This window comes from Ursus arctos, unplaced genomic scaffold, assembly GCF_023065955.2.
Source record: "Ursus arctos isolate Adak ecotype North America unplaced genomic scaffold, UrsArc2.0 scaffold_13, whole genome shotgun sequence".
In the NCBI taxonomy this organism is placed as follows: Eukaryota; Metazoa; Chordata; class Mammalia; order Carnivora; family Ursidae; genus Ursus; species Ursus arctos.
Genome location: NW_026622797.1, coordinates 35435351 through 35452632, shown reverse-complemented (window position 1 = coordinate 35452632; position 17282 = coordinate 35435351). Strand labels below are relative to the sequence as shown.

The 17282-nt window shown below is 35.7% G+C and overlaps 1 long non-coding RNA gene across 4 annotated transcripts in view; it reads right to left on the bottom strand.

Annotated features, from left to right (window-relative positions):
• LOC123001350 (uncharacterized) overlaps positions 1-17282 on the bottom strand; it is a 92491-nt gene that overhangs the window by 12426 nt on the left and 62783 nt on the right. For 3 of the 4 annotated variants that reach the window (XR_008958961.1, XR_006410147.3, XR_008958962.1), the window contains 2 exons: positions 8522-8656; positions 1147-1226 (listed from right to left, as the gene is read on the bottom strand). This is a non-coding gene — a long non-coding RNA (uncharacterized LOC123001350). The remainder of the gene's footprint in view (positions 1-1146; positions 1227-8521; positions 8657-17282) is intronic. The other variant, XR_008958963.1, reaches the window with a different exon arrangement.

Below are 17282 nucleotides of genomic sequence, written 5' to 3'. Positions count from 1 at the left end.
GGTTGAAATTCATAAAATAAAAGAAATTCACTCCCAGATGAGCTCTAGTAAAATTTGATAATTTCAAGGATTATTTAAAAAAAGCAATAAACATGCTCAGGAAAAATTTTAAAATATAGATTACGAAATGCAAGAAATTTACACACTACAAATGAATGTGTAAATTTACACACTAACAATTTCTATGGTTGTCGTTATCTTGATAAGAAAACTACTTGTCACATACAGTTAAAAGGTAGAGACTGTTGAAACTAGTTAATTTTAGTTTTATCTGATGTATGCAGTTCCTTCAGGTTAAATTGTCAAGCATTTCTCTTTCAGGTACTATTTCTCCCTTTTCAAGGATTCTTTTTTCCTCCTTTTCCCTCAAAGGGTATGTAGGCACAGGAAAATGCAACCATATCCTCATAACAGGACAGAGGTAAGAGAGTGGCTTCTAATCTGCATCTACCCTCACTTGCTCCACTGGAAAGTAAGGTTTTTGTTCTGTTTTGTTTTGTTTTTTACCTGGTTGTTGGGCATATTGCATTGGTTTTAGCAAGTAGCTGCTGTTTTCAACTGCTTTTTTTTTTTAATTTAAATTCAATTAGCCAACATATCGTACATCATTGGTTTCAGATTACGGTATTGTGCAGACACCTGGAGCGGAAGTCTCTGACCCTGGTATAGCCTCAGTTCAAGAGATCCCTGCCTTTTGCAGGCTCCTGGTCTAGAACTCAAGGCCTTTTCCAGTCAGTTCTCTTAGCCCTGCTGTTTCTTCCCCCAATCAAGAGTTCCCTAAATGTCAAACAAAGGCAACAGAAATCTGGGATTCTAGCTCAAGGCTCTCTGTCTAGATACTTCCCTCAGGTGTCTTTACTATACCATTTGATTGACACCACTCTTCTTTTAGGAAACGCCAATTTTTCTTTTAGGAAATGCTCAGAATTTTTCTGTTTTTCAGCATTTTCGTCTACTCCTTCAAAAGGGAAATACATAAGCTTTTTGCTGAGGAACTTCTTTTAAAACCTTGCACTTATTTCTACTGTGCCACATTCCATGATGCGGTGAGACCTGACCCTAAAGCAGGGGTAAAGAATGCAAAAGAATAAATAGAAAAGTCTAATAATTCCTTGCTTCTTATCAAAGCTTCCTCTTAGAGCTTACCTTATGTGAAATCATGCTTCTCGCTCTATTTTGGTTTATAGTAAAACACAGTGATCAGGCTTCAAGATTCACTCTGAAAGCTAAAGGGAGAATTTTGGAATTTATTGAAAGTCAACAAAGCCTTCATTTGAACACTAGTGTCTCATTATAGACTCGGCTTTTAATTTGAAACTCGAAGCTGAATAATCACATCTTTATTCTAGTCTAGGCCCTCCTCTAGTCCAGAATAATGATAATTATTTTTGATTTAGTGGGTGGGAGAGCTGTGGGAAATCTAGGAAAAAATATACTTCTTAAATATGTCAAAAATTATTCCAATACATGTCCAAAGAAACAATTAGACTTGTCCCCTACAAAATGGAAGAAAATGGAATGATAAGTAACATTGTGAGAGGAAAAAAATATGACTCGAGAATTTCATAAGGAGGCAATGGAAAAATATGATCAATTCTATAAGAGATCAGTAAACATACCATTCATATCATCCTCCTGGAAAAGTTACTCAAAATCATTCTGTGACTGAAAGAGTAATTACTAATATGCATTTTAAGGGTGGGAAAATAAGGGTTTACATGACTGAATTATTGAATCCAAAGAAAAATTTTTCTTAAAATTATATCTAATTTAAAATATAATTCAGTAACAAAAACAGCCCAGCTCTATCATTCTAGATTTGACTTGCAAGGTTACCAAGTAGTAGTGGTAGGCATACTAAAAAATCACCAAATTTTTTGTTTTACAAAGTCTGTAAAAAAGTATAAATTGTTCTTTCTCTTATATTATACTTTTCTCCTTTTAACAAAATTATGAAGTTAATATATGCATATACATAATGTTAAAAACAGGTTAAAAGAAAGAAGTTATGTAGAAAAGCAGTCTTTCTTCCCCTCCATTTCTGACTAAACTTTTAATAACTACAGGCAGTTTCTTCTTGCCTTTATTTTCTTTATTTTCTTATCATTTTACTTTTTAATTTTATAAAAAGAGAAAATATAGGTTTATTTTTTGGTAATTAAAACAAGTAGAGTTAAAAACAATCAGAATTAAATTAGAATGAACAACTAGATTTAAAAATCAATATCCATGAACTTTTAAATGTAATGAACTTTCAAATACATGGGAAAAACTAGATGAACGAATTAGACATAGCTCATGTAGTAAAAGGAAAAAATAAATGTTAAAGCATGAAATAATGTCAGAGAGAAAGGCCAAATATCATCTGTGACTCTCAAAATGAACCAGTTAAATCCTCATATTTAAAGCTTTTCAGATCAGGGTAGAAAAATTCAACTCTTTGCTGCTATGCTGCAATGACATAGAATAAAAATAAAAATACAAAAATGATCAAAGACTTATTTGGCAGAAATAAAATAACGGAAAGCAGTCCTGGAGGAATCGAAGGCAAAAGCCTACATTCAGGGGAAATTTCCCAACTTTAAACATACACATTATTAAACAAGAATTAACAAAACAATGAAATAAAATAAATAAGAATAAAAGAAAAAAGAAAATAATATTGTAAAAGCAAATTTTAATGGATTAAAATCAGGAAAAAATAAATTTAATGAGCCCATGAATTATTGGCAATAAAATTAGAATAGATAGGCTTCTGGAAAATCTGATTAAGAAAAAGGAGAAAATAATTAGAACTAGAAAGAGAAATGGTACAAAAGTCAAATAGAATACAATGTATGAGATTACAATACAAGACCCTATGTATGCAGTAAATATGTAAGACTGGGTGAAATGGATGGTTTTCATGAAAGATATAAACTGACAATAAAGATTTATAAAAATTAGAAAAATCTGAATTAAATAATAACCATAGGTATAATGAAAAACATTTCAAAAATTGCTCTAAACTCTCTAGGGATTGTTTTACTAGTGCATTACTTGGAACTTTAAAAGAACTAGTAAACTCAATTCTATATAATTTGTTCCAGAACATAGGAAAAAAAATATGGAAAGCAATCAAATCTATTTTATGGATACGGGATTATTCTGACATCAAAATCTGACAAACATTATACAAAAAAAAATAAAACTAGAGACAGATCTCTCTTATGAATAGAGATTCACAATGAATCGATATTAGGAAATACATGTGTCTGGCATTTATTAGATACTCAATAAATTCATCCTACATCACTAAGGAAAGCAAAGCTATCTAGAATGAATTTCATTGGCTTCTTGGCCCCATGTCTATACTTTTCATTCCCTATGAACCCATCCTCACCTCACTTCCCTCCAGTTCAGAAGAGGGAAAAAGGTCTTTTGTTAAAAAATGAAGTTTCCAGTTGTATTCTGGATCCTGTTCTAGAAGCAAAACCTCATCCTTGATTTGTCAGTTACTTCTTTGTCAGTTATATGTTGCCTCTTTCTATTAACTATTTCCTCTCAGCTCTTACAGAATGCTTCCTCAGTTCTGCATCCAAATGCTCTGGAAAGCCATGACCAGATTCTTGCTTTCAAAAAGCTTTCAAACTGCAGGAGTGGGCTAAATCAGCAATTGCAGGGCAACACGCTAAAATGTGGCCATGCACAGGTACTACTAGGACTCATGGGAGAGGCTTCTGGAAATGTTCCTCCAGTCAGTGCCATGCCTTTTTTATTTCTTTCACTGACTATCTTCTAAAAAAGAGTAGCTTCCACTCACCACGCCAGTATTTCATTTCCCATTGATCTCTCCGTAGATCGCTCCCTCACTGAAACCCCTTGACTGTATGTTCTTCAGCTTTTACCCCTTTGGACTTTCTTACCTCTTCTCTTTTGCAGACTCGTTCCACCTAATTTTTTATTATGGGCCATGTTTTAGAGGAACAATGGCTGCTTTTATCTCCCCAATTTGCACACTCCTTCTCAATGTACGCGCTCTCTCATCCAGCTCCATGGTTTCAGCTACTACCTAAATGTTGGTTCTCGATGTCTACCTGCAACAAGGATCTCTCTTCTGAGGTCCAGGTTCAAACACCAGTTCTCTACTGCATCTCTTCACATGAATGTCTAACTGGTGGGCCAAATACATGTCCCAAACAGATTTAGTATCTTTTCAAATCCTGCTGCTTTACTATACGCATTGTACGATGTGAGCCGGGACATCACAGAGAGATACATCACATTATCAAAATGGAAGGCTCACATGCATTCTGATTTCTTTGCTCTGATCCAAATCTCACTAAGCAATTTTTGGTAATTCTAGTGTTCTACATGGATAGAAACTTCTCTGTCCAGGATGGCACAAAGGTCTTTTCTAATTGAATTATATTTATCATAGTGAGTGAGTAAATTGGCATTTCAGTCCTTTACATCATGTTTTGTAAGGTTTGCTGGTTTGAGTGTGCGTCTTCCATTCTTCCAAGACTGGGATACTAAACAGACTGAATTATTAAGTCTGCGGGGCTGAGTCTAGACTCTGAAATGTGATGAATTCACCAGTATAAAGATGATAAAACATTACAAGGGATTGGGATAGCCTTTCCAGGTGCTACTTCTTTTGTCTCGCTCTGAGCCTGTTCACACATTGCCCTCTGTCAGCAGAAATGTCATCCTCTCAGTAAGTGTCCCCCACTGCCTTATGCAGGGTTTGTCCCTCTCTTGTGTACTCCCACAGCACTTTGTTCCTGAACACTTCTCACTTTTTCTTGCAGCTTACTTGTCTCTGCAAACTCCTTTGCCTGGCACACAATACATGCTCACAAGTGTTCATTTAATCAACTAATTCAGCTCCTAGTACAGGTATTTTGTCCAATTCTTTTTCCTTATTTCTCTTGAATTATTAGACGGCACACAAAATAGGATACTTTTGCAGGAACCAGGGCTGATCTTGTTATCAAATAAGACTTTTACAATATGGTCAGGAAATTATTCTAATTCCATCCGGAGCTAAGTGTTTTAGAAAACTGTTACTGCCTCCATTCCTTTATGTTCCAATTATTTTTAGCTTCAGTTAAACATATCAGCTCCATAGCATACTTCACTAACTCTTTTTGCCACAGGACCCAGATGTGATTATTATAGTTTTGTTTTGTTTTGTTTTGTTTTGTTTTGTTTGGGTTTGGCTTATTGCCGTTAATGCCACCAGGCTGAACCCATGTACAGTTTTGTCTCTCAGCAAAGTAGCCATTTAACAAATAATAGAGGAAGCCTTTGAGTTCTAAAAATTCTTGACTGTGTAAAATACGCTTGTAACCTGCAGCTTATAGAATCAATGCATATCCTAATGGTTGTTCAGTAGTTTAAGAGGTGTTTGAATTATTAGGTGAGGGAAGTCACTGTAACAGTTAAGCAAAATAACTAAATACATCTGAAGCCATATAATTTAATGTATTAGGAGCAGATCTTTTGAAAATTTCCAGAAAGTTATCCAATATCCTATTGACCAGCATTTTAAGACACATTTTATGGCTCAAACCCTTAACTTAAGTGCCTACGTCGTTCACTAAGGGAGAAAGAAATGGCATAATGGCAACCCTAGCCATGGAAAATATGCTGTTTCTTTAGTACACCATTATTTCCCAGTAAGTATTGTAATTGAGAAGAAACTTCCCTTAAATGTGCTAAATCAATTAATTACCCCCACACACTTGCTTTAACATCCTGCACTATTGAAACAACTTCCAGATGTTACATTTGCTAATAATTCTTTGGCCATCATGTTTCAGTGGGTTGGCTGTATCACTCCAGATACAGACGCAGAGAGGCAGAATCACAACTGTCCCACATGACAATCACTGGGTGGTGAGATGAATCTTGGCTCATTTTTTATCTTGAGTAATTAATTTAACCACTTTAAGTCTTGGCTTCCTCATCTGTAAAAATGGAAGTAGTGATGCTAAGAAAATATTAATAACAAAAATGAATATAAGCAATTCTGTGTTTTGCAAAATATATATGTGTGCGTACTAGTAATCATACTTTGATGTTCACCACGTTCTTGCATAAGAATGATCTCATTAACTTATTTTCCCATTGAGAAAGTGCGTATGGCAACATTACACTCTGTTTGCTATTAAATGCAATCTTTTTTTCATTTAAAGTCTAATGCTTGTTTTATTTTAGCACATTTAAAAAAATGTTATTTTAACATACCCAATGAGTTATACTTCTGACGTCCACTGTTGTGGAGAATCTGAATAGCATCATGTTTACCCTAATAGGTTTATTCATTAAATGTCATTTACAAGATGGAGAGATACATTTGGAATTGCTTTGCTGCCTTTAGATTTTCTAGAACCTTTAAAACCACATTAGCATTAGTTGAACTTCTTCTCAAGTTTGTCAGTTCTACTAGCATAAAGCCATGCAGCAAATTTGCTTTTAATATTTTTCTTCTAGCTTTGTGCTTTATTAGAAATAACTCATTTACAGAAAACCTTTTATTTGAATTGGTGGTGAGAATAAACACATAGTTCTCAGTGACTTTTATTATTTATTATAAAGTAATTTGGCAGGGTGTTGTGTAGGCAACTAAACAAAATAAAAGATTAATCAGAACTACCAATCTTTTCCTGATTTGCAGAGTAACAGAAAACAGCAGCCCAGCCCTGTTTTACTCCCCAAAGGTTTAGTTCAGTATGTGCCAGTGATGGAAAACATCGTCCGCCTATAAAGCAACAATTAGGGCTGGTTTCCATTGACTCAATAAGTCAAATGTAAAAATACAAAAGACCAATATAAAATAAGCCCTCTTCTGTGGGCCTTCACATGCCAGAAACGTGAACACCCTTGGATATGTGTTGCTCCTGCTATTTACCAATGCTCCACTGGAATTTTTAGGTTTAAAAGTTCATATTTTAATTGCAGAATTGAACACAGAAGGATAAAAATCAGCAGTTTTTCCCCAGGTTATAGCAGGGTTTGGAGGAAAAAAAGGCATAGCTGGAAGAAAAGAGGCTTAAATTCACTTTTTGGAGAAGGCTGTTGTCAGTGAGACTAATTGATAAATTACTTAGTCTCTTGGTATATTCATTATATATATATATATATATATATATATATAATGTATTAGTTCATATAAAATATTAGAAAAACTGCAGCCTACTTAAAGTTGTTGGCATTCCTGGAAGTAAGCACATTTCCCAGAATTATGTTTTAAAAGGACTATTAACATGTACATTGTCCTCCATATATTTTGAGGGTAGGGTCACAGAAAGCAATTTGTATTAATATCAATCTATCTAAGAAGGAACTCCCAAAATCAACTATAAAGAAATGTTAGAAAAGGATAGAGGAAGATATGAAATTCAGATATTTTCTGAAACAAAACAAAAAACTAAGGGGATTAATACCTGCTAGCTTGTGAAATGCTATTATACATTCACTGATAATTAAGTATTTATTATGACAAACAAACACAAAATATGTTTGAATTATACGGAACGAATTTAGGGTAGAGACAGGGAAGATTTGCCTGGCATTGAGGGTGGGGAATTGAGGGCTGCTTTTGATATCCTTGTCTCCAGTAAGAGCAAATACAATACTGCTTGAGAGGAAGGAAAGTAGGTAGGTGATGTTTAAAGGACTTCTCCAGCTAAACACTTGTTGAAGAGTGCACTTAGAAGCTGTTACAGGAATAAGATCTTTTGTGTGTCTATGTATGGTGACCTTGTGAATAACCTTTTATTCAGCTGAAATGTTGCAAAATATCAAATATTTCTATTACTACTTTAGAGGATAGGAAAAGCATTCCATCCCTATAACCTTCTTCTCCCTAACATTATGCAAAGGTAGCATATTATTTATGTTCATAAATTCTTTTTTTTAAGATTTTATTTATTTGAGAGAGAGAGAAAGAGCATGAGCACGGGGAGGAGGGGGAAGGCGGGAAGGGGAGGATAGAGGAACAAGCAGACCCCCCACCCCCGCTGAGCTAGGAGCTTAATGAGGGGCTCAATCCCAGGACCCTGAGATCATGACCTGAGCCAAAGTCAGATGCTTAACCAACTGAGCCACCCAGGCACCCTTGTGTTCATAAACTCTTAAAGGAGTATTAATTCAGCATCAGTTGCTGCCTGATGACATAAGGTTTTTGCTTCAGTTTGGTAGGAATATGTAAGGTTTTTTCATTTTTCCTGGTAGCTTGGAAGGAAGAACAGTGTCATGTTCCTGGGTCCTCTGCCACTAGGCCTGGTGTCATAAGCATCTGTCCAAATGTATTCCAAAACAAGAAATTAAAAGTGAAAGAAAGGAAATTCCTATTCTGGTTAAAATGAGAAGGGGAAGAAACTGAGAACTACCAGGCTTTGTGGTGAACTTCCGTAACTTACAGAATAAGAGTTAACACTTGTTAATGAGCTGATGATTAGCAGGCCTTTAGCTATCTGGCTTCTGTTTATCTCTCTCCCCCCATCTCTAGTCCCTGTCCTGGTTGTCCTACCGTCCTACCAGCTTCTTCCATTCTTCCTTCCATGATGTGCACATTCCTGCAATCCAACATATTTTCTAGAGTTCCTCGAACCTAAGATTCTGCGTAAAATTTAGGTTCCCTCCTTTAGATGCATCTGTGTAAGATCTGGAAGAGAAAAAGAGACAGGGGCCATGTTTCCACACTTTTCAACTGTTTCTACTGACTTACAAGGTAATGAGGGCATACATTTTTTTCTACAGTAGCACTCTAATTGCAAGGGCAACAGCGATATATTTTTATCAGATTACAGGTACTACAGAGTGTTCTTGTTTTCTATTGTTAACAATGGCAGCTCAGAGGAAAACACAATCAAGGTAATCATTTCATATTATGTAGAGGAAAGAATGACACAAAGTTTTTCGTTATTTCCAGCAGTTTCTATCAACCATGCTTATCGTTATTATAGCAATCCTTTAACCAAACTCTGTCAGACTTTGTCACGTTACAAAATTAAGGACAATATATAGAAAGTACATAGATGAAGTATGAATTACTCCAAGGTTAAGGTGTTACCCAGGGCTCATCTTTGTTGCTTGCTCCTCTAGGCAAGCCTCAATAACAAGGTATCTATGACACTTCTTTACAAGTACTATTTCTACTTAAAGAAAGAACTCTATAATTCTACCCCATATGACATTACTCAGATTTTTAACCATGTGAGGAGAATTAGCAGTCGATATTGTTTTGTATTAACGTCTGTAGGAAAAAAGAAAGAAAATTATCTACATCACCTAAACAATTTCATAATAACTCCCAATCACCTTGAATAGTAGACAGGGTGATAAGTGTCTTAACTTTCCCATTCTTCTGGGACTGAGGTCTATGAAAAACTTAACAAAGAGCAATTATGTATCATTGACTAAAATTAATAGAAGGTACCCAGGAAATGACAGGAAGCAATAGACGTGTATCACCATAAAAAGTAGACACAAAACAAAAGGAAAATCTACTAACTAAGGGGATGGAAAGCAGTAGCAGCATAAACTGTTGGACAGCCGACAGGGTGATCTTTGGGGGTATGATGGTGAGAGCAAACAGTCTAACACTTACAGTCATAAATTACCAACTTCAAAAGGCCTACTTGAAAGGATTGTTGATAGCATATATTTTAAAATGGCCACGTGATTCATTCAGTTAAACATTAAGATTTATTACTCTGTTGTGACCTTAAATTTCTCTAACTGCTGTCACTTGTGCTCTTATTTTGAAGGGCCAGTTTCTTCATGATTATTATGTTCCAATTACAGCCCTACTCCTGCACAACATCTCCTAACTCTTTCTAGGTAAAAGTATCCTATTGCTTCTGTCCTTTAATGTGTTGTAACACTTACGTTGATGGTGTCAACATCAGTAACATGCTGCCTTCACTTCGTCACTTAACTATCATATCTGAAGAGCAGGATTACTCATAATTTGTCTGATCACCCGCCCTTGTGCTGATGATAACATTACACATTTGGAATAGTTCTGGCAAACTTTATTGAATGGATAAATGCCTGGTACAGTTTGTTAGACAGAGGTAGTAAGGCATAGACTAGGAAACAAAACCCTAGATTAGGAGTGAGAGGAAGGCATCTCAGCTCTGCCAGTACCTAAATTATGAACCAAGATAGTCATTTAGGCCTCTGGGGCCTTATTTCCTCATCTATGAAGGGATCTCTAAAGTCTCTTCTAATTCAAGTCCTCTTGGAACACATGGATGTTACCCATGTATTGGAATAACACCTACAAAAAAGTATGGGAAATAAATAAGAATATGCCAGCAAAAGGAAACCATACAATTAGAGATTTACCTCCTTAGTTTGTACTTAAGATTTATGCCATGAGATATTTTGATGTATGGCACATAAATCTGAAAACAATTCCCCACTAAATATGCTACATAAGCTGTAAAACTCCTGTAGCTAAAAATGTCCCAAGTACCCTAAAGAGCCATGGAAACCAAAAGGAAAGACCTGTTCAAAGGTGTGGAAACTGATGTTAGGAAAAGGTTAATGATACACAAGTTTCTTTAGTGAATATGTTGTGTCATATCATAAGATGTCACTTCACCAAAATAAAAAAGAGGTTGCAATCCACTTCTGTATGGTAGCTGGTTATGATTTTCACATAAAAATTATATATGTCCAGGAATACCTCATTATTTTAGTCGTATGCAAAGCTTGATGTGGAAAGTATTAATATCTTTATAATCCCTACCTAAAACTGGACTTGAATTTTATATATATATATATATATATATATATATATATATATATATATATATAATTGTGTATGTGTGTGTGTGTGTATATATATATACACACACACATATAGTATCTTTTTTACTTTTCAACTATAAGACTAATGGCATAATATAATTACGAGTTGTATAAAGATTTTTTAAAAACCTATCTCATTATCAAAATATAGAAACAATATTTTCTGAGCCCTCACTTCCCCCCTCCTGCACAAATCATCTATCTATAGATCTTATATTTACTGAAATATCAGGATGATGCCCCCATCTTCCTATATCTGCTAGATATAATCTTAATATGACTTCTACCACCATAATCAGGGCAACTATACTCTTTATGGAACCTTTTAGTCAAATTTTGATGCTGTTTTTTAAGGCTATCGACCTTACCAATTCCAGAGACTGTAGTTTTGACCAGATACTGGAATTTATGTCTAGTATACATAAAGTAAAGGCTGAATGTTCTCTGAAGATCAAGGTACAGACCAAGTTGGTTACCTTGTGGCTAAAATAAGATAGATTTTAAGGACCTAGTTAATGTGTGATTTATTTATTTATTTTCCCCTCAATGGCTGAATATTAATTCTCCACTACGGGCAAACTGAAACATGGGAAACTCAACTATTTTACCAATATCATAGTCTAAGTTGAATCCTCCTTAAAACCCAAAATACAAATAGAATAGTGGAAAGAATGTGGGCCTTGAAGGCATCTAAGTCACAGGTCACACATAGAACTTACCAAATAATAGAAATGGCTAGTGTGTGTGTTTGTGTGTCATACACATGATGGAATGCTACTCAGCAATAAAAAGAAGCACATACTGACACATCTGAAAACACAGATGAATCTGAAAGCCGTTATGCTTATTCTGTATCTTGTTTTAGTTGGTAGATACCCAGGTGTATGCAATTTAGTCAGCTTCAGCTGCTGTAACAAACTACCACTGACTGGGTGGCTTAAACAATAAAAACATTTATTTAAACAATAAAAATATTTATTTCTCAAAGTTCTGGAGGCTTAGGAGTCCAACATCAGGATACCAGTCAACTCAGTTCCTAGTTTCTGGTGCAAGCTCTTTGCTAGTTTGCAGATGGCAACCTTCCTGTTGTGTTGTCACATGCATGGCAGAGAGAGAACTCTGGTGTCTCTTCCTTTCCTTATATGAGCAATTATTCTATCAAGAGAACTCCACCGTCATGACCTCATCTAAACCTAATTATCTTCCAAAGACCCCATCTCCAAATACCAGCACATTGAGGGTTAATGACTTCACCATATGAATTGGTGGGGGAAGGGGGGACCTTTAGTCCATAGCAGTAACTGTCAAAAATAATTGAGCTGACCATTAATAATTTCTTTTTTTTTTTTTTAAGATTTTATTTATTTATTTGACAGAGATAGACAGCCAGCAAGAGAAGGAACACAAGCAGGGGGAGTTGGAGAGGAAGAAGCAGGCTCATAGCGGAGGAGCCCGATGTGGGGCTCGATCCCACAACGCCGGGATCATGCCCTGAGCCGAAGGCAGATGCTTAACCGCTGTGCCACCCAGGCGCCCCTGACCATTAATAATTTCTGAATTTAATTATATGTAAATTATACCTCAATAAAAAATTGTGACACAAATAAGACTACATTTTTGGAAATATTTTGTAATTCTGACAGTCTACACCAGAGATCTCCCCAGAAAGGTCTGCTTCACAGCATTCTGCCTATAAGTAGGGTGACATATATCCAATCTACCCGGGGTCAGCCCAGTCTATGCGTGTTGTCTCAGCATGAATATTAATGGCTTTTCCTTTCACTCTGAAAAGTGTCCACCTTGGACCTGAAATTATATGTTCCCTTCCTAATAAGCACCTAGACTCAACCTCTGAGTGACAAACCTTGAAAATTCTTTCCCCTCTCTGGATTCTAGTAGTCACCAACACCAAATTGGTTGTTATGCCATACTCTTCCTCACCCATAATGCTAAGTCATGTATGACATAGATGAGCAATTCTAATACTGACTCAGACAATATCTCAATCAGGTGGCTCATTCCCACACCCAAAACTTTGAAGGTGGAAATGTAAACCAGTCCCCTTTCCATTTAATTCAGATTTCTGTTTTCATTAATTCCCTGAATTGCCATATTTTTTCCATATTTCTCCAACAGAATCTTCTCAGACATTTATGAGCTTCATGCATCAAATAACATATTATTTCTTCCATCATCACCCCATTCTAAAACTTTATTATCTGCAACTTTTAAATCTATTGTAACAGCAGAAAAGATCCTCCATCTCTTTGATCACCTCTTAGGGGTATCTGCCCTAGATTTAGAAATAAGCTGTAAATGAGTACCCCAGGGTATAATTTGGAAAATGGGATTTTTACGTTTGGATTTTGTTTAAAAATGAAAAGGAGGAAAGAGAGAGGTGAAAAGAGAAAAAGAAAAGAGGAGAGACAGAGAGAGTTTCTACATCAAATTCACTGAAGAATTTGGTCAAGCTGTAATTTCAGCCACAGTAAAAGTCGACAGACTTTTCATTGAAAGTTACCAGACACTCCTTTGTTTAACAACACATAACATGTGTTCAAAAGTGTGCCATTCAATTAGGAAAAGAAAAAGCTGACTGTCTGATTTCTTCTACATAATATGTGAAGGAATAAAAATAAAGACTCTTGATTCCCCCATTTATTCTGTGACTTTCCACTGTTTAAGATGAATAATGAAGAGGAGGAAGAGGAGGGGAACACATCAATGAGAATATCGTAAATACTTTCTGCCACTAAAAGATGGACAAGCTTTAAAAAGCTGCCCCAACTCGAAGATGAAGCAAAAGTAAGAGGCAGAGATAAATCCTTGTATATAATATGCACAGATATCCACATACATTTATTTGGTCTACTATGAATTACATGTGGTTTTTAACTATATTGAGGGCCTCTAATAAGCCAAACAATGAATCAGAGCCAATGGTACAACCAGCTGATTTAGTAAATTCATTCCAAAAGCTGATCAAATCCAATAAAACCAGAACAGAAAAATTAGCCAAGTGAGCTATTTGGCTGAAATGGTTGATTGATTGAGTAGAATAATACTCTCCACAGTACCAGGAGGACTAATACTCAGCCCCTCAGAGACCAGTTAAAGAAAGGCAGCCTCTTGTGACTGGATAAGTAATGGGTCTTTGTTCATCTCCGTCTGTTTTGGGATAGACCCAAAACAACTCCTGAGTTGCAAGGTTTATATTTTTAAAAAGAAGCTAGAACAAAATATTACATTTCGCTTAGAATTTTGATTGATGCCAAATCTCATCACTCTTCCCTCTGGTTAGCTGTCAGTTTCAAGGTTTATCTGAATATTAACTGCCATCACTAGCTCAAATTTTCAGTTGGGTTCACTGTGGCCAAAAGCATTATGATATTGAACATTCAAGATATAGATTAAACGGCATAGCAATGACTGCCTGTCATCTTAACAACATGGAGCATGCCTTTTCAGAGCATTAGCCATTGCTTGTTTCTGTGCATGAGTAGGAAATATTGGTAAAATTTGTACTGTGAATGACAAGAGTAGGAATGAAAAAGTATCATTGAATGGTTTTCTATACTGATGAAGAATGAAATTTTTATCACTTTCAGCTCTGCTCTTACATCTGTTTCCTGGAAAGAAAGAATTCAGTGCCAGTAACAAATATGCTAATTACAATTTGGGCCATAGCTTCAAAATCTTTAAGTAAATGCTGAATACTTTAGTTCAGTCAGGAAATTTGCTAAGACACATTTCTTCTGACAGCTGCCAAGGAGAATGTCTGTTTTTAATACTTGAAAGATATACCAGATTTGCACTTTTAAATAACCACACTTTTATAGCTCCTATTGGAGTCTTATTGAGCTCTTGACTACATTTTCAGCATTGAATGTCAGAAAGTAGCCCACTTCAAGTGGTTTTTTTTGGTGCCAACCATACAACTACTCTAGACAGCATTTATTTCAGAGTCAAAGAGCTAATTATTTCACTTTTTTATTCCATGTAAATTCAGCATCACTGAACAATGACAGATATAAATGTCCAACCTGTTGGTATCCAGAGTGCCTATGTTTATGAGCCCAGCAAGCCCTATTTATCATGACCATCTTCAGGGGCAATGCTGCTCTTCATACTCAAATTTATTGTGTCATGGTCCTCATTATTTTTAGATAGGCAGAAAAATCAACATTGCTATGTAATGATCTCTTTATTTCCCTCTCTTAAAACTCGCATAGTGCTCCAAATGAAGCAACCAAATTGGTGACAAATGGTAGAAAAGATTTTCCAATTATAGTTTTCCGGCACAATATGTTTATAAAGAAAGCAGTAAAGGCAAAAATAGGCTTCATTTCAAAGGACTGAATGCATTAATGTATCAAAGACTTGTGCAAATATTCCAAATAAACTTCTTTTCTAGCCTCCACCTCTTCTTCCCCATGAAGATAAAGAAACCTAACTCCTGTCCATCAAGAAAGCTTCATATTCAAATGAAAGTAGAAGAGAGGAAGGCAATTTTCTCCCAGGGAGAATAAGCTAATAAAATATGTGTCCCACATTTTGTTCTATCTAGTCCCCTAATGGCATCTGGGCTTAAAATATTGATAAACTACATTTTGAACTTTGTAAATCAGAAATCTTGTCATACATGACTCATATCACCAGAACACGGGACACAGGTAAGGGTTTCAGATTAGAAGATCTAGGAATACTACGATTGGCTGCAGACTATGTCTAACTGAAGGTTTGGTCAGAACTGACAGGCACAGCAACAAAAAAGTAGAGATGTATTATTGGAAGAATAAAGGACAGTTACTTAAAGAAGAATACCAGATTTTCAGGTCAAAGAGATTTTAACAATTATTTAGATCCATCTAATGCATGAACTTTTAAAAAAAAAAGATTTATTGATTTTAGAGAGAAAAAGAGAGAGTGAGAGAGAGAGAGAGTGCACATGGGCGGGGGGAAGGGCAGAGGGAGAGAATCTCAAGCAGACTCCTTGCTGCATGTGGAACCCCACACAGGGCTCAATCTCACCATCCTGAGATCATGACCTGAGCCAGAATAGAGAGTCAGACAATCAATGGGCTGAGCTACCCAGATGCCCCTCTAGCCAATACGCATTCATTATTTTCCTTCAAACCTCTGCTTCCTAACCTCGGAAACCTGGGCTGGATGATATTAAAATACATCTAGCATGCCTTATACTGTGATCCCTTGAAGCTAAACTAGAGCCACCTTAAACAACCAGTTTTATCTCCCTTCCCCATTGTTTTCCCTATGGCCTCCCTCATTCTTCAAAACCAAAGATGACTCCATAGGAGGAAGTTTTCCCACTCTCACTTCTCCAAAAATGAAAGGAAAAAATAAAACAGCAATGGAGGAAGGACCCACCCCCACCTAAAGTGGCATGTTGGTTGTCTTAAGATATTGAAATGCTGTGCCTTGAAAACCATATTTTGAATAGTTCTGAGGATAAAATTCATACCCAAGATTGGAAGCAGCACTAAAAGAGACTGTGGCTCAACATAAGAAAGAACTAGAGGAAAAGGACGATTGGTTTGTTTATCCTTTCAGTGCCTGGCACAGTTTACAGCATTCAGTAATTTCAAGAAATACTTGGGGATGTGTTGAATGAGTAAATAAATAAATGACTCAGAAGAGAAAATAGGCTGTTTGTCATGGTAGATATTCAAGCAAATGACCAGATGTGGTAAAGGAGTTGGTAGAAAGCCAAGGCCAAAGGTGTGACATTCTAATAACTACCTACTTTAGAGGGACAGAAATCTTACAATCAACTACATTGGCCATTCACCTCTTATTGTCCTTACATCTGATAAGCTTCTTCACTTTCTTCATGAGAAGATATAAAAGTAGATGTCAACTCCCTACTTAAATTGGCTTTTACTTTTTTTATTTAAACTACTTATTTAAACTAAAAAATACAGTTCACTCATTTCTCCCTATCTTTACCCCTTACCTCTGATAACCAACAATCTGTTTTCTGTATCTATGAACTTGGTTTTTATTTATTTATTTTAGATTCCACATATAAGAGAGATCATATGGTATTTGTCTTTGCTTTTAATTTTTTATCCCACTTCCTCATGGTCCAGAAATCCAATTAAAAAAACCCCCCAGAATATCTTGTCTTTAGAGAAGCATGATGAGTTCAACAATCCCAATTTTTTCGTATAATACTTAAAAAATGTTACTAATAAATAATCGCACACTATTACTCATGAATAACCCCAAAATAAAGGTATTGCTATTGTACTCTTGATCGTAGAAGCAGATTTCTCTCTCTTTTTTTTTTTTTGAGAATCATAACACATGCCAATTTTCTACTTCTGTCTTATCTCACTCACTGCAATTCAGAGACTACTACATTTATCAATTTAATATTTTATTTTTTCAGTGTTGTAGTATATAAATATTCCAGATCTGTACAAATTTGGAGATTCTAGAACTCTTTG